Source organism: Quercus robur, chromosome 8 (assembly GCF_932294415.1).
Source record: "Quercus robur chromosome 8, dhQueRobu3.1, whole genome shotgun sequence".
In the NCBI taxonomy this organism is placed as follows: Eukaryota; Viridiplantae; Streptophyta; class Magnoliopsida; order Fagales; family Fagaceae; genus Quercus; species Quercus robur.
This window is the reverse complement of record NC_065541.1, coordinates 47,848,429-47,871,210: the sequence shown is the minus strand read 5'-3', so window position 1 is coordinate 47,871,210 and position 22,782 is coordinate 47,848,429. Positions and strand designations below refer to the sequence as shown.

Sequence of the window (22,782 nt, the reverse complement as noted above, 5' to 3'; positions counted from 1 at the left end):
GTATTCATCAATTTGTTGTTCATAGCAATCGTTTCATGTTTATTAAGAAGCCGTACAAGATGAGCATCCAAAACCTCTTTAGAACTATAATGGCAATATTGTAATGGGAAAAGTGGCTGCTATATCTGCCCTGCGTGTCATGTATGTAGTGCTTCTTAGTATGTAACATGTGGTCTTTACGAGTTGATCGCCTAGAAACCTTTTAAGCTCGTTTGTGGCTGGACTATTTATGGGATTATTATTTAAGCTTGTTCCTTCACTAATTTTTGGGCCTCCTCGTGCGGACCCATTTGGGATTTCTTTGTTAATGCAATATTCGGAGCATTAATCGGTCGAGGATAATCTGAAGGAGATCTGTTTCCTTTAATTTATGGGAATTTATGGTGTGCTTGTTTCTATTCCTCAAATGACAATAGGGTAGTGGCGCACTAAGCTCTTTTTCTTTTCTGATTGCAAGTTTCTGTGTCCACAAGTTTTTTTAACAGGTGTTGTTTCTGTTGCATAATGATCTTGCCGTGTATTTTTTTTTGGGGGGGGGGGGGGGGGGGGTGTGTGTTGGTTTATGGAGGGCTGCGCCAAAGATTGTAATTTTTGTAAATTTGTTGGGTTGGAGAATAGTTGAGTTAACTTATGTCTATCTTTTTAATAATTAAATGATTGCCAGATAATTAAAAAATGTCATGTCTGCACTTCGTATTAGGCTAGACAGCTATAGGAAGTTAATAAATGGACCAATATTGCTTATTTACTAAACTTTATGGACTAGTAGTGCTCATTTAAGACTTCAAAAACTAAAAGTGCTCAATATGTAAAGATAGAGATTATTAATATATTTTGGCTAAACTTTCCAATGTATAATATCTCTAGTATCAATTAATTTTTTGGCGAAACTACATTATTGGTCCCTAAAATTTACCCTGTGAGCATAATTGGTTTCTCAAGTTTGAAACAAGCACAATTAGTTCCTTAAGTTTTAAAACTGAGTTGTATTGGTCCTTTTACTAACTGCTGTTAACGGTGTTACTTATGTGGTGTTGAGGGCCATTTGTGAGAATCCAGGTGGAAAGAAAGAAAGCCCAATAACAAGAGCAACAAAGAATTGACAAAGCAGACAGCAAAACCATTAGGCCCAAGCGGTAGGAATAATGGATCACAGGCCCAAGAAATAAACAAATGGGTCGTGAAGAGGCAAGTGGGCTCAAAGAAGCCCGGAAAGAGAGAAATAGCATCCCATGGGCAGTGTATGAGATAGAAAAGTGAGAAAGGGCCGCCGCATGCCCAAGGTAATACAAACTAAGAAAGTAAGGGGATTATCACAGGCCATAAACCCCAAGGATGAGAATAAAGTTATTGGGACAGGGAAGCCCGATGAAGTTAGTAAAAAGCCCATGAGAATGTAGAATTAGCAAAAGAGCTGAGGAAGCCCAAAGAAAGCAAACGGGTCGAGGATGCCCAAAGGAAAGCCAAAAGGGACATAGGAGCCCATAAATAAAAGCAAATCAGTGGCCATGCCAAGCCACTGAGAGAAGGAATAAACGGCTGGACTAAAAGAGGCCCAGCAGGATTAAGTTATTACAGCAGGAATAATAGAACAACATTGCAAAAAATAAAGGAAACCAAGGAATAGGCTAAAGAAATGTAAGATCCATCATCAAATAAAGCCTAGCTCCTGAGAGAAGCGGGAAAACAAAGAGCAGCCCACATAAAAGGTCAAAAAACACGAACGGTGAGCCTCCAGACCACAGTAGACGAATGGGCAGCAAGCAAGTTTTGGACACATATGGAATAAAGGCACGCGCAAGGCCCAGACACCATCAGCCTGTACCCAACCAATACAGAGCATGGTGAGGTCGGGGGGTCAGAGGATCAGAGGGCATGGTTTGGTGGTGGGGAGAGGGGAAAAATCTATTTTTATGGTTCCGGCTCAGGCTCTTTCGGGGAGGTGTCTTGCTGGGATGACTTACTACCCAAAAGAGGCAAGCTGAGTTGGAACCATTAGGTGCATGTCATGAGAGATAGGGAGAGAGAAATAACCCAGACCGTAGCAGGAAAGGGTGCCACGGCAGACTAGCAAACAAAATACTCTTCTTTGTCTGGCGATGGGAAGGACGACACACAGACGGAACAGTGATGGTTGGCCAGTACACCCAGACCAGACAAAGGGAGTTAAGGGTTAAAACAGTAAAATCGGGTTATGGCAGGCACTATAAAAGGAAGGTCTTGCCGTGAACAGAGGAAGAGGAACAACAGAACTTTGACAAAGAAATAGAAAACTTAAAAGAAATAGCAAAGAAAACGAAGTGAGAAGAAAGAAAGAAATAGTGAGAATTAGAAAGGTAGGCATGCACCGGTAGATTAGTCCATTTTCTTCCTCATGAAATCCGGCCCTCTGTAAGAAAACTCGAGAGTACTTATGCAGAAAACTACTTAGACCCGTTTCCCTCAGGGCGGTTAACCTCTGCGGCAGGACTCTTTCCTGAGAGATTGACTGCTTTGAGGAGAAACGTTCTCCCCTTTATGGTTCTGCTCCTGCGGATTGAATTTTCCGATCGATTTCCTCTAATATTCTGACTAACCCATGCTTATAAACATTTGATGTCCTCTGTTATGCTTTTTTTTTCTCTTCCGTAAAAAAGAAAACAAATAGTATTGTTATTGTAATTGATTTTAAGGGATGTTTGGTCAATTCCCCATTAAAGTGGCTAGATATTTTCTGTTTATTTTATTATTATTATGTCTGCCTGCCACGATTTGTCTGAAACAATTTCGCTTGCTGTGAACACGTCCCTGACAGATTTGGCCTAGTTTGCGCACAAGCTGGACCAACTTAAACTGAAACTGGGCTAGTCCCGACTCTCTTATCTAGAAAACTTGGGCTTAGTGCAGCAGGAGATAGCCCAACACCACTAGCACAGCCCTCCCCCCTTGCATGTGGTTAACGGAATAATGACTTGGCATTTTTTTAAATGATGTGGTGTAAGGGGGTGGGCTGTGCTAGTGGTGTTGGGCTACCTTCTGCTGCATTAAGCCCAAGTTTTCTGGATAAGAGAGTTGGGACCGGCCCTGTTTCAGCTTAAATTGGTCCGATTTGTGCGCAAACTAGGCCAAATTTTGCCAGGGATGTGCTCACGACAGGCGAAACTGTTTCAGAAAAATTGTGGCAGGTAGACATAATAATAATAAAATAAACAGAAAATATCTAGCCACTTTAATGGGGAATTGACCAAATAGCCCTTAAAATCAATTACAATAGCAATACTATTTGTTTTCTTTTTTACGGAAGAGAAAAAAGGCATAACAGAGGATTATAAGCATGGGTTAGTCGAAATATTAGAGGAAATCGACCGGAAAATTTAATCCGCAGGAGCAGAACCACAAAGGAGAGAATGTTCCTCCTCAAAGCAGTCAATCTCTTAGGAAAGAGTCCTGCCGTAGAGGTTAACCGCCCTGAGGGAAACAGGTCTAAGTGGTTTTCTGCGTGGGTACTCTCGATTTTTCTTACAGAGGGCTGGGTTTCATGAGGGAGAGAAGGGACTAATCTACTGGTGCATGCCCACCTTTCTAATCCTCACTATTTCTTTCTTTCTTCTCCCTTCGTTTTCTTTGCTATTTCTTTTTAAAGTTCTGTTGTTCCTCCTTTCCCTTATTTACGGCAAGACCCTCCTTTTATAGTGCCTGCCGTGATCCGATTTTACTGTTTTAACCCTTAACTCCCTTTGTCTGGTCTGGGTGTACTGGCCGACCATCACTGTTCCATTTGGGTGTCGTCCTCCCATCGCCAGACAAGGAAGTGTATTTTGTTTGCTAGTCTACCATGGCACCCTTTCCTGCCACGGTCTGGATTATTTCTCTCTCCCTATCCCTCATGGCATGCACTTAATGGTTCCAACTCAGCTTGCCTCTTTTGGGTAGTAAGCCATCCCAGCAAGATAGCTCCCCGAAAGAGCCTAAGCTGGAACCATAAAAATAGATTTTCCCCTCTCCCCACCACCAAACCATACCCTCTGATCCTTTGATCCCCCGACCTCACCATGCTCTGTATTGGCTGGGTATAGGTTGGTGGTGCTTGGGCCTTGCGCATGCCTTCATTCCATATGTGTCCAAAACTTGCCTGCTACCTATTCGTCTGCTGTGATCTGGAGGCTCGCCATCCGTGTTTTTTGACCTCTTATGTGAGCTGTTCTTTGTTTTCCCACTTCATTCAAGAGCTGGGCTTTATTTGATGATGGGTCTTACATTTCTTTGGCCCACTCCTTAGTTTCATTTATTTCTTGCAATGTCGTACTGTTATTCCTGCCGTAATAACTTAATCCTACTGAGCCTCTATTAGGCCAACCGTTTATTCATTTTCTCAGTGGCTTGGTATGGCCACTGGTTTGCTTTTATTTATGGGCTCCTAGGTCCCTTTTGACTTTCCTTTGGACATCCCCGGTTCGTTTGCTTTCTTTGGGCTTCCTCGGCCCTTTTGCTAATTCTACATTCTCATGAGCTTTTTACTAACTTCATTGGGTTTCCTTGACCCAATAACCTTATTCTCTTGGGGTTTATGGGCCTGCCATAAACCCCTTACTTTCTTAGTTTGCATTACCTTGGGCCTGCGGCAGCTCTTTCTTACTTTTCAACCTCATACACTGCCCATGAGATACTATTTCTTTCTTTCCGGGCTTCTTTGAGCTCACTTGTCTCTTCAAGACCCATTTGTTTATTTCTTAGGCTTGTGATTCATTATTCCTGCCGCTTGGGTCTAATGGTTTTGCTGTCTGCTTTGTCAATTCTTTGTTGCCCTTGTTATTGGGCTTTCTTTCTTTCCACTTGGATTCTCACAAATGGCCCTCAACATGTGGCATGATTTTAATTAAAAATTAAAAAAAAAAATTCCACATTAGATGAAATTGAAGAACCATACCTGTCACCAACCATTAAGGAGATTAGATCATTTAAAAAAATAATTTCCACGTTAGATCAAATGGAATTTCCATCGCAATTAGATTAGGCTGAGAAGAACCATACCTGTCGCCAACCATTAAGGAGATTAGACTGAACAGATCGGATAATCACTAGGTGGCGATTGGATTTGGGAGAAATAGGAGAATCCAGAAACTTTGAAGACCCAGTGAGATAACAACGGAAAATGGCACAATCGGGTGAGATCTTGGTAGAAAGAGACGAATAATGGAGAAGATCTAGTGAGATCTAGTTTAGATTAGATCTCATTGAATCTGGCAGATCTAGCCGGATTGTACTTGGGTCATCATCGATCAACCCGCTAGAGTTGGGTTTTGAAGGCAGAGACCTGTCATCAACCTCCACAGCCATCGAATTTGATCGAGTCTGGTTTGAATCCGATTGGATCCCTTGGGTGGATCAAGTTAGTCAGTCTCTTGGACACCCTTGGGTATGCGATAACTATTTGATTGATGTCAAAAAATACTTTGCGGCAACTCTTTGTTAAAATTATTTTTGTTGTTGTTGTTGGTGATGCTAAAAGATTTTAAATTTGTGTTTCAACTATCTAGAACACCCTAAATGCTTTAAAAAAAAATTATTTAACAGTTCATATGATTTTAAATCTGTGTTTCTACTATCTCTGTGGTGCCTTTGTTAAACAAATATCAGATTTGTTTTTAATCCTGTCAATATGATTTTTCAATTTCATCTAAAGTGGAAATTATTTTTTTAATTTTTAATTAAAAACATGTCACATCATTTAAAAAAATGTCAAGTCATTATTCCGTTAGCCACATAAGTAATACTGTTAACAGCAGTTAATAAAAGGACCAATACAACTTAGTTTTAAAACTTAAGGGACTAATTGTGCTTGCTTCAAACTTGAGGGACCAATTGCGCACACAAGGTAAACTTCAGGGACCAATAGTATAGTTTCGCCTAATTTTTTGAATTTTCTTTCAAGTGAGGTAAAAAACAATAGGAAAAAGTTTACTTTTAAACTAGTTTGGAGGAAACATCCTCCAACCTATTACGTGCATTGCAAGAGACTATTCACATGCACTTTTGTTTGTAAGAACCTAAGGTTCGACTGTTTCAAGGTCAAGCGGTTCCACCATGCTGAGTTCTGTTGCACTGTCAACACCAACTTGGCGCCATGTTTCTCATGGGTTTTGGGCATGCCCATTGTGGCCAAGTCCAAGGGCGGCTCTACATTGATGCCAGGGTGGTCATATGACCACTTTAACTTTGAAAAAAATAATTATTATATATAAAGTTTAAAGTTTTATGATTTTTTTACCTTTAAAAAAAGTTGTGACCATATTAAATTTTTTTAGGTCCAACATAAATAAACTTTAGACAAAATTTGACAACAAAATTGGTTGTAGATTAAGGTTATAACTCCATTTAATATATTTTTTTAATTGAATGTGAATTTTGACAAATTTACAATTAGATTATATTTTCTTCTATATCCTCCATGCATGCTGTTAGGGTCATATTTTCCATGTAATTGACTAATCATTTGACAAAATGCACTTTACTTGTAATTGGATAGGTCTAAGTTAGGTTTAATATATCAAGAAGTATGTTACTCAAATATATCAAGTGGTATCTTTAAAGTCATGAAGATTGATCTAAGAAACAAGTGAATAAAAGCTGATTCATTAAGTCTTGACAGAAGCTCGATAGATACCGCTATCGAGGTTAAATGAAGAAGCTTGACACAAGCTCGATCTATCGAGAATTACAATTTCAAAAATTCCAGATCTGAAATTCGGCCAATGCCGTATTATTTGATTAGGGTTTCTTTTCTCACAACCCTAGTAATATATAAGACATTTTAAAAGTCGTCATACACGGATACAGAGAACTAGAACTCATATACTATGTGTGAAGCTACTGCGTTTGTACGCTTTAGGGTTTTATAACTAAATGCTTCCTGATCTTCATCATTTATGAAGTGAAGAACTTTGTATCCAACAACAATCATTCAAGTTGCTGGAGTTAGTCACATACTGAGATTCATGTTAGTCACAGATTGGAGATTTGTGCAGCAAAAGGAAAAAAGGTTGCTACAAAATCAAGTCCAATTGGGTATTGGAGCAAAGGTTTAACTGTAAGTTGGTATTTTGGGATAGGTCGGGGTAGTGGTAAGATTCATTATACTTGTAACCGCTTGATTATTGATTAGTGGATTCTTGGGCTAAGGTAGTGGTAACATCGCATTGGCATGAAATTTGACACGTATTTTCTTCGACTGCTCTGTGTGTTGCAATTTTGCATTCAAACACGAGTTGGGCATGCATGCCATCCACATTGAGGTCGAGGATGCTAAGTTTGCCTTGCACATCAGCGTCTCCCATGGTGCCATGCCCGTGTCTCCACCTATTAACCTCGACAACAAAGACAGCTCCTCTGCCATTCTCACCAAGGTTCACCTCTTAGGTGACGTCCTTCATCAAATCATCAAACTCTGATGATTCATTGTTATTCTTGCCCAATTTCGAAAGTGTGGATGAAGTCTCATCCTACCCGTTGTTGGATTTCAGGATCCGACGGCTTGGTCACGTTGTGAGCAGCGTCCCCAAAATAGCCCCTGTGGTTTCATACCTGAAGAACTTCATTAGATTCCATGAATTCACAGAGTTCATAGCTGAGGACGTAGGGACCTGTGAGAGTGGGTTAAACTCTGTAGTTTTGGCCAACAATGAGGAAATAGTTCTTTTACCATTGACTGAGTCGGTGTTTAGGACAAAGAGAAAGAGCCAATTATATATAGAGGGGTAGGACTAGTGCACCACTCAGCATTGGAGAGTGAGGACATACATATTCAGAACACTGAGAGAGATGAGCAAGCGGAGTGGGGTACTAGGGGCCGGGGTTTGACTTCACGCAGTTGTTGCCGCCGACGTATTATAAGAATTTGAAGAACAGGGTAAGGGATGTGTTGACAGATGAGCGGATTAAGGGGTGTGAGGAGTTAGCTAGGGATTATGGTGGATAGGGATGATCAGGGGACATTATTCTAGATCTTCTCCAAGCCTGTATGAGATAGGTATTTCAATTTCTGCTATGTGTGTATAATATGTAACATTAATAATACATTATAGTATAATATAATGTAGAGAGTTAAGAGTTCATATATATTACTAATGTTACGACAATCTAGTATGTATTTGTTTGATGATAAAGAGCTATTATCATAAGCGGACTTCATAAGTTGAGATTCTCTATAAAAAAAAAAAAGTATTTCTTTGCTAGGTGGTGGACTCAATAGACAAAAAACTACTACCATATTATCCATTCTTGAAGTGTTTTGGGTGTTTCATGGTTTTATGAGTAAGAAGTGAAATAATATAATTAAAGACTGAAACACTACCTTCATTCGAATACAAAGTGAAATAATTTGCTTAAAGTCTGATTAAATATGTCCTGAACTTAGAATTGGTATATGTTGTCCTATTTTTATTAATACGTGCATGGTTTGGACAATGTGCATGAAGTGAAGTGGACGTAGAATAGAACCATATATGTTAGTGCGTGTAATAGGAGGGTAGTGTTACTCCACTGTTTGTGTTAAGTTAGTTTAAGAATTATTTGAGTATTATGTTAACCTTAGTTGCTTGCCCATACCAAAAATAAATTAGGGTAAATTTCATCAACTACCCCAAGGTTTGGCCAAATATTAAGGAGGTTTAAAAGATTTCAAAACTGATCATTTCTGTCATTAAGTTCAAATGGACTCTAAGGCCATTATTTATTTTAGTTTCTCTTTCTCACCCTCAAACCTTTCTTCTCATTCTCTTTGTGGCTCCCTCATCCCTTTTTTTATTACTCTTAGGCCACTCTCAGCTCTCTCTCTCACACTCTCTTTGGCTCCCTCATCCCTTTTCCATTCTTAGACCTCTCTTCTCTTCTTGTGGTCTTTGTGACGGTGCAGTGGTGTGGGTAAGTGGTGTTCATGGGTTTCAGTGTGGATGTGTGTTGGCTTTCATGGTCTTTGTGGCGGCATCGTGCTATGGGTTAGCAGTGGTTTGTGGGTTTTGGTGTGAATCAGCTTTGGAGGGTTTAGGTTATTTGTGGGTCGGCAGTGGAGGTTTGTGGATTTTGGTTTGGATTGATTGTGGGTTGGTAGTGCAGTGGAGGCTTGTGGATTTTGGTTTAGATCGGTTGTGGATCGGCAGTGGAGGTTTGTGGATTTTAGTTTGGATCGGTGGTAGTGGGTTTGCTTTGGATCTTTTTTTTATTTTATTTTTTTATTATTATAATTTTTAGCAAAGTGTTTGAGTTGGTTTGAGCTAAGGTTTTGTGGGTTCTTATGAATGGTTATGTTAGTGTAATATGGGTTCGAAGACTTTGAGGGAAATGTTGGTGAGTGGATTTGAGCCTGATGAATTTTGTGTAAACTGTGCTTATTGCTTGTGCTTAAACTGTGGTGGTTTTGCAAGGGAAATAGATTCATGAGTATGTTAGGAAGAGGAATGGGATGGAGACAAATGTGTTTGTGGGGACCGCACTTGTTGATATGTATGCTAAGTGCGGGTGTATATACATGGCTGAAGAAGTCTTTGAGGGGATGCCTAAAATGAATGTGTTTTCATGGACAACCATGATTGAGGATTGGTAGTACATGGGTACACAAGGAAGGCAATTCATTGTTTGGATATGATGCAAGTAGATGATGGGATAAGGCCTAAAGGGGTTGTCCTTCTTGGGGTTCTAGTGGCATGCACACATGCAAGAATCTAAGAGGAAGGCCAATTGCTATTGGATGACATGGAAAATCGATATGGTATTAGACCAAAACATGAGCATTATAACTGAGGTTAACAGTGTTAGAATTTGTTTGGACTAAAGGATTGAAATGACCAGTTTTGATATCTTTTGGACCTTCTTGGTATTTGGCCAAACCTCAGGGGTAGTTAATGAAATTTACCCAATAAATTAATATTTCTAAGTGTGCTATATATATATATATATATATATATTTATTTATTTATATATTAAACAAAATGAAAGACTTGATTCTAGCTGAACAATGCAAGATAAGACATACTACTAAATAATGCTCTCTTCTTGTCCTTTCTTTAGTGGTGAACCAAATATAGTGGTTGAGTTTATAATTAAAATTCCCTATTCTGTTGATAGTGTTTTATTTATACTCCACCAACTAGAGTATGTTATGTGTCTCATTATTTTTAATTTTTAATTTTAATTATTTTATTAAAAAAAATATATGTGACAAATTATGATTGGTAAAGCGTAAAGTGAAATACTCAGAATGGGAAAAAGAATTTTTTATCATCAGAGTTCATAAGTTGGGGAGGTCCTAACTTGTAATAATTATAGCAATGTCAACATAATTTAATGTTTTTTTTTTAAAGTAATTTTATTTAAAACCAAAAAAAGAAAAGAAAAAAAAGAAAAAAAGAAGAAGAAGAAGAAGAAGAAGAAAAGTGGAATAGGAATTTTGATTAATTTTTTATATTTCCAATATGTTAGATTAATTCAGATCGAAAGTAGGGTGCATGCTCAAGGATGAGGAAGGGAAGGAGTACCAAAAAGGCGGATGTGGAGGGTTTGGGAAGGGTAACTTCTCCGAGTTCTTCAAGTCCATCGAGGAATATGAGAAGACACTTGAAGCCAAGTGAATTTTTGAACCAGATGTTGCATGAATAAATTCCTTGTGGCATTTTCACCAATAAATCACGAGTATTGTTTTACTTTATGAATAAGGTAGTTGCTGGAGCCATGGTTTGGTCATAAATCATAATGTTAAAAAAAAAATGGTGGAATAATGAAAGATCTTGTTATGCACAATAAGCTTCACGGTTCTTCTAAAAAAAAAAAAATAATAATAATAATTGATGTGCATTGATAATAGCTTAATTTTGCATATTTATATTGTAGGGACACGATTTATTTAACAGCCCAAGAATGACGTTGGGCTCGTATGCAAAGGGCCCCAACAATATGATTTGTAGAGAGTGGGCTTGAAAGGTATGACCTTGGGCACAGGTGGACGGTTTAATCGTGGCGTCTATGGAAGTTCTTATATGGGCGGGCTTGGCTTGACTAGCTAAGCCCTCCATTAGTACGGGTTGTAAGACTTAAGTCCTCGGACGCTGTCCAAGGAGCCTTATATCCTTCCCTTTCTCCCTTTCTCCGGGGGGGGGGGGGGGGAGTCCCTTCTTTTACTGGGGGGTTTTTTCTTTTATACTAGTGTTTGTTTCCCCCTTTAGAGTCCACGTGTAAGTTTCACTTTTCTGGGGTGCAGACCTGTCCTGTCAACCTATACCTAGAGTGGTTTGGGGTCGTTGGGAAAGTTAAAGGGTATGGTTTAGAGTATGGACTTGTCAGATATAGGGTTTTGTATGATGTTGGCAACTTTTTCCCTTGCCCTGCCCCTACATTCAGTTTACCCCTTTCTTCAGGCATTTCGTGAGGTTTCGAGCATGAGGTCGTCCTCGGCAATGGTTCTCCTCGGCTTGGGCCCTGGGCCACGAGTTCTCTGGCCCTACAATAGCCCCTCAAAATCCTACTGTCCGACTTTTAGTTGGGGAGGAGGGTTTTGATAATGTTGGGCTTACATCATAGCTGGTTCAGATTCCGTACTCTACTAATATTTGTGTTTTTCCATTTACATGGAGGACGTGCCAAATCGAGAGGCGTTCCTTTACCCAATCACGTGAAGTCCTTTGACGCTTCAATACTCGAGGCGCGTCTTCACGAGGATCTTCAGATCCTACGGTTGTGAATGGCGTTGGAAATTGAGCCAACTCTGCCTTGTCCGTAGCATTCCTTGGAAAGTTACATGAATTGAATGCCACCACCTTATCTTTTATATAAGTAGGATAGGAGGTTGTTTTCCTTACATACAAACCTTCCGATTCTCTTCTAAATCACAATCCTTCAGCAATAATCACAATTTCGTATTCAGTGCTATCCGTCCTTTGTGCAATATGTTTGAGACACGAACAGGGGTAAAGGAACTCCATCCGCCACAGAGGTGCCGGGTCCTTCCAAGACTCAAGGTAGCGTGGTCTGGGCAAGGGAGGCACAGATTCAAGAAGATCTTCCGTTTTGACAAAGGGGGAAATGGTATTTCTCCTTCTTTTAGTCAAAATCCGAAGCAGGTACTGGTCGCACTAGATTCTTGGTGCATCAGAAGTAAAGTTTTCCGCCATCAGCGCCGTCTGCTGTATCGCAGGCGTGGTTACGTGGAGGCCCATCGACTTCCGGCTGCCTGCACCTTTTCTTCAACGGTGCTGGCCTCAAGTTGGATTCCCTGCACCTTTTTTTCAGCTGCGCCAGCCCGAAGTCGGGCTCTCTACGCCTTTTCTTCAACGGTGCAAGCCCCGAGTTGGGCTCTTTGGCTGCCTGAGTTATAGGCATGTAAAAGTGTTGAGGAATGGTTTTCCTTGAACAACGTCTTGGAACAGCAGCCAACCTCTCCTCTGCACTTCTTCCTTGGCTTTCTCTTTATTCTCTTGTATCTTTCTTTTCGCTTATGTAGTTAGCTTTAGTATAAGCTTATTCCAGCTTTTCATTGTACGCTGTACTATTTCTTTGTCTTAATAAAAGATGAATTTATTTCTTTGTAAATACTTTTCCTTTCGGCAGCAACTACTTTGTAAACAGGTGCGCTATGTATGTACCTTCCTTTAGTGATGCTTAAAGCAGGAAACCTTGAAACAGAACCTTACCAATTGAAATTACGGCTTAATGCCCCGTAATGCATGCGCGGCGACCGTCCGAGAACGATAAATACTAAATATTTCATCCGAGAGGGTAGCCGAGCAGCGAGGGACTTTAACTGTGTTTTGACAACGTATGACCTTATATTGCAGTTGCACCAATTCCCTTGGTACCGAGAATCCGAGGGTAGGCTGGGGAATCCATGCATTCCTGGGACTAGCCCAACTATCAAATGGGGAATTCTTTCTCAGGGTAGATTCTAAAGGCCATCTAACGTCCAAGTTGTGTCTAAACCTCGCATTGTCTCTTCTAAGTAATTGGTTTCCCCAGAGTTGGTTTTGTCTAAAACTTGTAATTTTTCTTCTAAGTAGTTGGTTTCCCCAGAGGATTGAGTCCGAGGACCATACAAGGCCTTGGTTCTGTCCAAAACTTGTAGTTTTTCTTCCAAGTAGTTGGTTTCCCCAGAGGCTTGAGTCCGAGGACCATATAAGGCCTTGGCTCTGTCCAAAACTTGTAGTTGTCTTGCAAGTTGTTGGTTTCCCCAGAGGCTTGAGTCCGAGGACCATACAAGACCTTGGTTCTATCCAAAACTTGTAGTTCTCTTCCAAGTAGTTGGTTTCCGTAGAGGCTTGAGTCTGAGGACCATACAAGGCCTTGGTTCTGTCCAAAACTTGTAGTTTTTCTTCCAAGTAGTTGGTTTCCCCAGAGGCTTGAGTCCGAGGACCATACAAGGCCTTGGTTTTGTCCAAAACTTGTAGTTCTCTTCCAAGTAGTTGGTTTCCCTAGAGGCTTGAGTCCGAGGACCATACAAGGCCTTGGTTCTGTCCAAAACTTGTAGTTGTCTTGCAAGTTGTTGGTTTCCCCAGAGGCTTGAGTTCGAGGACCATACAAGGCCTTGGTTCTGTCCAAAACTTGTAGTTGTCTTGCAAGTAGTTGGTTTCCCCAGAGGCTTGAGTCCGAGGACCATACAAGGCCATAGTTCTGTCCAAAACTTGTAGTTGTCTTGCAAGTAGTTGGTTTCCCCAGAGGCTTGAGTCCGAGGATCATACAAGGCCTTGGTTCTGTCCAAAACTTGTAGTTGTCTTGCAAGTTGTTGGTTTCCCCTGAGGCTCGAGTCCGAGGACCATACAAGGCCTTGGTTCTGTCCAAAACTTGTAGTTGTCTTGCAAGTAGTTGGTTTCCCCTGAGGCTGGAGTCCGAGGACCATACAAGGCCTTGGTTCTGTCCAAAACTTGTAGTTGTGTTGCAAGTAGTTGGTTTCCTCTGAGGCTTGAGTCCGAGGACCATACAAGGCCTTGGTTCTGTCCAAAACTTGTAGTTGTCTTGCAAGTAGTTGGTTTCCCCAGAGGCTTGAGTCCGAGGACCATACAAGGCCTTGGTTCTGTCCAAAACTTGTAGTTGTTTTGCAAGTTGTTGGTTTCCCCAGAGGCTTGAGTTCGACGACCATACAAGGCCTTGGTTCTGTCCAAAACTTGTAGTTGTCTTGCAAGTTGTTGGTTTCCCCAGAGGCTTGAGTCCGAGGACCATACAAGGCCTTGGTTCTGTCCAAAACTTGTAGTTGTCTTGCAAGTTGTTGGTTTCCCCTGAGACTTGAGTCCGAGAACCATACAAGGCCTTGTTCTGTCCAAAACTTGTAGTTGTCTTGCAAGTAGTTGGTTTCCCCAGAGGCTTGAGTCCGAGGACCATACAAGGCCTTGGTTCTGTTAAAAACTTGTAGTTGTCTTGCAAGTTGTTGGTTTCCCCAGAGGCTTGAGTCCGAAGACCATACAAGGCCTTGGTTCTGTCCAAAACTTGTAGTTCTCTTCCAAGTAGTTGGTTTCCCTAGAGGCTTGAGTCCGAGGACCATACAAGGCCTCGGTTCTGTCCAAAACTTGTAGTTGTTTTGCAAGTTGTTGGTTTCCCCAGAGGCTTGAGTTCGAGGACCATACAAGGCCTTGGTTCTGTCCAAAACTTGTAGTTGTTTTGCAAGTAGTTGGTTTCCTCAGAGGCTTGAGTCCGAGGACCATACAAGGCCTTGGTTCTGTCCAAAACTTGTAGTTGTCTTGCAAGTAGTTGGTTTCCCCAGAGGCTTGAGTCCGAGGACCATACAAGGCCTTGGTTCTGTCCAAAACTTGTAGTTGTCTTGCAAGTAGTTGGTTTCCCCAGAGGCTTGAGTCCGAGGACCATACAAGGCCTTGTTCTGTCCAAAACTTGTAGTTGTCTTGCAAGTAGTTGGTTTCCCCAGAGGCTTGAGTCCATACAAGGCCTTGTTCTGTCCAAAACTTGTAGTTGTCTTGCAAGTAGTTGGTTTCCCCAGAGGCTTGAGTCCGAGGACCATACAAGGCCTTGGTTCTGTTAAAAACTTGTAGTTGTCTTGCAAGTTGTTGGTTTCCCCAGAGGCTTGAGTCCGAGAACCATACAAGGCCTTGGTTCTGTCCAAAACTTGTAGTTGTCTTGCAAGTAGTTGGTTTCCCCAGAGGCTTGAGTCCGAGGACCATACAAGGCCTTGGTTCTGTCCAAAACTTGTAGTTGTCTTGCAAGTAGTTGGTTTCCCCATTGGCTTGAGTCCGAGGACCATACAAGGCCTTGATTCTGTCCAAAATTTGTAGTTGTCTTGCAAGTAGTTGGTTTCCCCAGAGGCTTGAGTCCAAGGACCATACAAGGCCTTGGTTCTGTCTAAAACTTATAGTTTTTACTTATTTATTGATTTAATTTCCAAAGGTTAGCCCCTTGACCCAGGTGGGGAGGGGTTAGCTTGATGTTGGAAGCCCCTAGAATTGCCCGTGCCCTTGGCACTGCCTGGCATAGCTCCTAGTGGGAACTTATGTTGGAACAACAACAACATGTCGCTGGAATATGAAGGCACCCTCGCAGACCCTTGCTTGATAAAGGCTCAACTCCGCCGCCGCCTGAGCCAACGCGCAAGCCTTTCCCACAGACGGCGCCAATTGTAAGGGCGATTTTTGGGGCCCAGGCCCAGCAAACGAGCGATTCTGGCCCAAAAGACCCTCAACAATGAATTTATAGAGAGTAGGTCACAGAACTAGGTCTTGACAGAGTAAACGTAGTTATAAGCAAGCCATGCAACCATTTGAACGTGGGGATATTCCATTAAGCTTCCTGGGATACCAGTTTGTGGGGCTGTATCTTATGCGGGACACGATTTATTTAACGGCCCAAGAATGACGTTGGGCTCGTATGCAAAGGGCCCCAACAATATGATTTGTAGAGAGTGGGCTTGAAAGGCATGACCTTGGGCACAGGTGGACGGTTTTTTTCGTGGCGTCTATGGAAGTTCTTATATGGGCGGGCTTGGCTTGACTAGCTAAGCCCTCCATTAGTACGGGTTGTAGGACTTAAGTCCTTGGACGCTGTCCAAGGAGCCTTATATCCTTCCCTTTCTCCCTTTCTCCCGGGGGGGGGGGGAGGGGAGTCCCTTCTTTTACTGGAGGGTTTTTTCTTTTATACTAGTGTTTGTTTCCCCCTTTAGAGTCCACGTGTAAGTTTCACTTTTCTGGGGTGCAGACCTGTCCTGTCAACCCATACCTAGAGTGGTTTGGGGTCGTTGGGAAAGTTAAAGGGTATGATTTAGAGTATGGACTTGTCAGATATAGGGTTTTGTATGATGTTGGCAGCTTTTTCCCTTGCCCTGCCCCTACATTCAATTTGCCCCTTTCTTCAGGCATTTCATGAGGTGCCGAGTATGAGGTCGTCCTCGGCAATGGCTCTCCTCGGCTTGGGCCCTGGGCCCTAATGTAGAGTGGGCTTGGGCCACGAGTTCTCTGGCCCCACATATATCATTGTTAGAAAGTATTATCATACTTATTTTGAGTTAATTCATACATTTTATATTTGGTTTTGGAATAATGCTGAATAATTAATTTTGTGCTTAATTGAATTTTATTGCGTGAATTTGTTTTTTTGTAAGAGAATGGAATTAAATAAGTGGATTTGTTTAAAGAAGAAAGCTAATGAACTTTACTTTTACAAGGGCCATGATGAAGTTAAAGAAGGCCAACTCAATCAAACTTAAGTCCAATTGGAGCAAGGAATCAAAGGAAATTTGCACCAAATTTAAGTCCAATTCAGATTAGGATTCTAGCCTGCACATCAGTTAGTATTTTTGGTATGGCTTTCAGCTCAGATATCCAATCGAGATGATTCAAGTTGGGCTGGAAATTTAACTTAAAGGGATACAGCTTTGTAGTTTACCAAAAGTGCGAATTATGACGTTAAATGGGCCAAAATCGTCGGTTAAGTGAAGCCTAAAAATCTGGGATTTTCTCCTAATGGGAATTCAACTTGTAATAGGATTCCTTGACCTATTTAAAGGCTCTTTAGGGCAAAATTCAGAGGAGGCTAGTGCTAGGGATGGGGGCTAGACTTAGAGAGCACGGCTACCTCCTTGGTTTTCTTCCATGATAGTTAGTTCTATTTTATTTGTGTAGTTTAATGTTTAGTATTTTATTTCAATTACCATGAGTAATTAAATTTATAATTAGGGTTGAGGATGAAACCTTGTTAAGGATTATCAATAATATTTATGTGATTTGATTTTTCCCACAATAGTTGTTCTTTAATGATTTAAATTGTTCTTGCTTCATATCAATTGACTAAGATGAGATTCTAGATATGAGTTCAATCATGTTTTTCTCATGATTTAGGATTTGTCTTAATTAATTGAATGTTTGGTTTATTATTTCTTGATTTTAAAATTGGATATCTCTTGTGATTTGTTTGGCTACGGATACAATTGATAATTTGGTTTTATACCTAAGAAGCGAAGAAAAGCATGCTTTAGATATTTAAATAGAAGTTTTAATGATAGTATTCTCCATGGTAGCAAGATTGATTTCTAGATTATCATGTAGTGATTGGGAAAAATTAATGATCGTAAATATATGCTGATATGAATTAACAAGGCGGATTCCAAAACCTTAATACATTTCTCTAGATTGTTTACATCTCTTTACTGCTTTATATTATATCATTTTTCAGTTTAATTATTTGCTTAGTATATTTAATTTCAAACAACCAATTTTTATTAAACCAGATTAAGATTAATTTGGTTAAGATTTGATTAATTTTCCTACGTTCATTCAAGTCCCTATGGGTTCAACCTCGTTCTTGTCAAACTATACTTCGGTACAGTTCGTACACTTGCGAAAACTTTAAAATTTCACAATAATAATAATAATAATAAAGCTTCATGGTTGTCATTTTATTTATTTATTATCTTAATGTGGGTGTTAAAAACCCTTTGGGTATCTGATTATTCTCATGAGTGTGTGTAATTTCAAAGAGAGCCAATTTCATATTAGAGATCATTTTAATTTGACTAATTAAGGGAATATATATTTTGGTCAATATCAATTTCAATTGCTTTTTGGGGTGTGATCGTAAAACTATGTAAATCAATTTGTGTGCAACAAATTTAACCCTATTTGTTCAGAGCTTAAAACTATTAGCCCATATTTAAGTTAATATGCCAATCTCTAGCACAACAATTATAATAATCGACACATGAAAAGGAATCACGAGAAGATTCATTTCAGCCCACAAAACATCTCTGTCACAAAAATGTGAAGAAAGGAGAGAGAGATGGTCATAATAGAAAGAGAAAATAGAAGTAGAGAAGCAGAGATTGACGAAGAAGAAGAAGAAAAAGAACTGGAGAAGAAAATGCAAGACTCGCAATGCAAGTCAATAATTTGTATTGATCAATTTTTATTTTCCTTGCTGAAAAGGTTGATATTATCTGCTACATCCGTTATAAACTGATATTTAGTATGTGTTTAGATAGTGCTGAAAAGCACTATCATATGTCTGCGCTTTTTTTTTTTCCTTTTTTTTTGGAAAAACGCGTTTCAGCAAAGTCAATGCACTTTCAGTGGATCTCGTGCACTGTTTACGGGACCCACAAAACTCTTTTTTATCAAAACTTTCATTAAAAATTGGTTTCACGACACTATTCATATGTTTAAAAATAATTATTTTGTTACAGTATTTTCAATAAAATAAACAATATCCAAACACACTCTTATAGTGTGATACGTTTCGAATGAATTTATATACCAGTTCATCTATGGGTACAATAAATATAGGTCATACCGGCTGGTATGTACAACATCGACTCCTTTACTAATTTTCTGGTCATGCGTGATTTTCACTCGCTTTTTACCAATTCATCAGCAAGGCATGGTAGATTGGATAAGAGAGAGAATTGAACACATAATTCAGCAATGCATTTAATTCTCTCTTACTTTGTGCTTCTAATTCAGCACTACCAATCCCAAAATGGTCATAGACTTTTACACGATTTATTGTTAGACATTGAGTTATACAATGCCGTACGGGACACAATTTCGGTTATAATTGTAATACAATAAAATTGTCTTTTTAAGAGTTACAACTCAAATCGTGTTGTTATATGTCCGATACAGACGATAATGTATAACGATCATCTATCAATAGCCAGCCAAATGACTAATGAGTGAAGGACTCCGGAAGCCAGAAAGGGAAGAATATAGAATAAGAGTGATTGGCCATTCTGATAAACGTGCCACATCATCCCATCAATATCCCTACGAGACAATTCCACCACATGACCCCAAAAGCTTACGTGCGGACTCAACTCGCTTGATGGCCATTTGTCCAAACCCACATTCCAAAACCAAATACATCTCTATTTAAACCCACTCATTCTCTGCCACGTACCTCCTTCACTACTCCATTAGTCCATTTCCCACTCACTCTACCCCAACTAGCAACAACCGGGTTCAAAAATTGATTTTTCATCAAGTATATCCATTTTCTGAGGTTTTAATTCCTCAATATATATATATAAACTATCGGTGTGGTGTAAGATTATCATTATGAATGAACAGATTTAAAAATGTGATTTACTTCATCTTAGATAAGGCAAAGTGTCATTATAATTTTTTTTTTTTTTTTTTGAGAAGAATTATAAACTTTTATTTGGTTTAAAAAAGTGATAGAGATTATTTGCTATGTGAAAATGTGGAAAATTAAGTAATTGATGTTGACAATCTATGATATAAGATATTAGTTTACAAAAGTTAAAGCCTTAAAACAGAAAAAAAAAAAATAATAATAAAATTATGGTTTTCAATTACATTGAGTTTTTATTGTCCTAATATTTTGAAGTCCATTTTTGGAAGTGAGAAAAATAGTGTATTACCCATTTTTTTCTTATCTTTTGAACCACTTCTTATCAATTTTTATTTAAAAAAAAAATGCTAAAGGTATTACAAATTTTACGATATAAAACATACAAACTAATATATTAATGTATGTTATTAGTGAGTTTTGACCTTCTAATAAATGAATATTTTATTTTATTTTAGAATTTTTTTATGGGAATTTTGATTTTATAATTAATGACACATCAATTTGTTAGTTTTATATAATAAAGTTTGTAGTATCCTTAATATTCTACAATTTTGGGCCTTTTTATAATAAGGCATGAGTTTTTTTTTTTTTTTTTTTTTTTTTTTTTTTTTTTTTTTAATTTATAAAAAAAACCATTAAAAAATGCGGGCATAACTCGTAAATGGCCTAAAGTCTTAAGCCGCCACTAGAATCTAAAAAGCACAAGTTTTAAACAACACAATTTGGTCTAAGTGGATGGAGGGGGAGTAGAAGTAGAGGTGTTTACGGTTTGGTTGTTGGCCAATTTTTTCACTGCACAATAGGGGTCAATTTCCCCTTCATCGGCTCCAATGATAACCATTGGAGGTTGGTTCTTTGGTCTTTATGTTTTCGTCGGATCGAAAGTTAATTGCACAAGATTCCTCCATGAGTGAGAGAGAGAGAGAGAGAGAGAGAGAGAGAGAGAGAGAGAGAGAGAGAGAGAGAGAGAGAGAGAGAGAGAGAGAGAGAGAGAGAGAGGAATATGAAAATCTAAGTTCTAAACTCATAAATCTTAGATCAAAACCCATAGATCTAAGATCTCAATCCAAAAATCCAAGATATAAATACCAAAACTTAAGATCTAGACAACAAAACCCTAGATCTAAAGATTCTAAACCCAAAACCCTAGATCTATACACTAAAACCCACAACAAATCAAACCCACATTAGATTTTCTTTGATTACAATGAGAGGGAGAGAGGTTTGACACTTGGTTGGGTGGCGATGGAGAGATGAACCACTGGTTAAGGTTTGGTTGGTATCAGTTCTTAATACCCAGATTGAGGGTGCCATTGAGAGAGTTTAGAGTTTTGAATAAAAAAAATGAAGATGAAAGGATAGAGAGAGATAGAAATTTGATGATATATATTGGTTTGGTTCAGTTACTATTAGAATACATGATCTAGCTTCGATGAGCACACCGCATTGGCATTGAAACTAACTATCTTCTCCAATTACAAGTTTGAATTTAGTTAGTTGGCTTGTGGAGCAATGTGGTTTAGTCGGTTTTGGGACAAAAGGTCAATTTGAGTACTCTCCTACACCTCGTCTCCCTCCCCCATCCAATCCAACCACTAAACAACAGAAATACTCTAGCGTATGCACTAGCTAGACAAACTTTGGAAGCTTGTGACTTAATGTTTAGTTGGAAGAACTCCTATATTTACTACTTCATTATTTCAATTAATAACAACACTACATTCTTATTAAAAACCAGCCTCACCACACGTGCTTCACATGTGTGATGAGGTTTTTTTTTTGGGTTTTAGTGTCAAAATTTTCCAAAAAATAAAAGAGAAAGAAGCCACTAAAAATCATATGAGCAATAAAATGATTAAAAAATCACTAAAATAATTATCTTGTAGGAAAGGACTACTCCCTCCTCTCCTCTGATAGAAAAAAAAGAGTTAAAAAAACTTACATGAGATGAGAGAGATGGATAGAGTGAAAAAAAAAAAAACTATTTTATTTAATTTATCTAAAATTTAGAAATGTTTAAATTAGTAACTTTATATATTTATCTTTATTATTTAAACTTGAGAGTATTTTGGTGTGTATAATGATGAAATCAAAACAAGAAATTCTATTATTAGTAATATGGATATAAATGGATAAATAAATTCAATCTAAATTAGTGTCCCCACCCCCCAATAAGACTAAAAGAATACATTATCTTCAAGATTTTTTTTTTTTTTTTTTTTTTTAAGATAAAAAATAAGAATACATGGCTTATGCTTAGTTATGCTCTTAGCTACAATCTAAAGAAAACTACAATCCTTTGAGTTCTAGCATATTCTTAAAACAAAAATTACACAAAACTTGAGTATTCTCTGAGACGTGTTTGCATATCATTACATACGTGTGTCAATTATTCTAAATCCATTTGTAAATATCATATAACTTTATATAACAAAAAAAAAAAAAATGATATATCACTTATTACATAAACTTTTCAACTAATTGTAATTTTTAGGTGGTGGACTGTTTGGTATCCATTGTGGGACCTTTCTAAGGGCTTGTTTGGTGAGTTAGTTTGAGTAATGTTATTTGAATGTTTTTGATATACGCGTGGGTGAAAAAGTATATAAAAATGTGTATTATGTTGTTTAAAATGTGTAGTTTTATGTTTGAGTGGGGCTGCTAATTAGGAAAGTCTAGAAGCCAAGAATAGGAGTCGTTTGCTTACCGTGATAAACTTCCACGTCATCCAATCATTATTCCATCCACAAGCAAAATCTCAACCCATGTTGACTATAACGTTTAGGCCATTTTGTAGTTGTACTCTGGTTATATAATATATTATAAATCCGATTTAAAATACTATTATTATTTCGTGTGTATTCTAATAAGTATTACTGTTTACTAAAAAAAAATTAGAAATATTTAAATTAGTAACTTTATATATTTAAGCTAGAGAGTATTTTGGTGTGTAGAATGATGAAATCAAAACAAGAAATTCTATTATTAGTAATATAGATATAAGTGGATAAATAAATTCAATCAAAATGAGTGTCCCCACCTCCCAATAAGACTAAAGGGTCCGGTTAATGTGTACACTTAAGGTATACATTAAACCATTTATTTTTGAAAATATTTTTTCGAGAATTGAAAAAACTATCAATACTTTTTCAATTATCAAAATTTTTTTTCTAAAAATAATTTATTATTGTGTGTCTTTAATACACACATTAGTAAAATCCAAGACTAAAAGCCTAGAAGCCA

The 22,782-nt window shown here is 38.5% G+C and overlaps 1 pseudogene; it reads left to right on the top strand.

The window, feature by feature from the left end:
• The first annotated feature begins 103 nt into the window (after positions 1 to 103).
• LOC126696395 (4-hydroxyphenylpyruvate dioxygenase-like) lies at positions 104 to 10,601 on the top strand (annotated as a pseudogene).
• Positions 10,602 to 22,782: the final 12,181 nt, after the last annotated feature.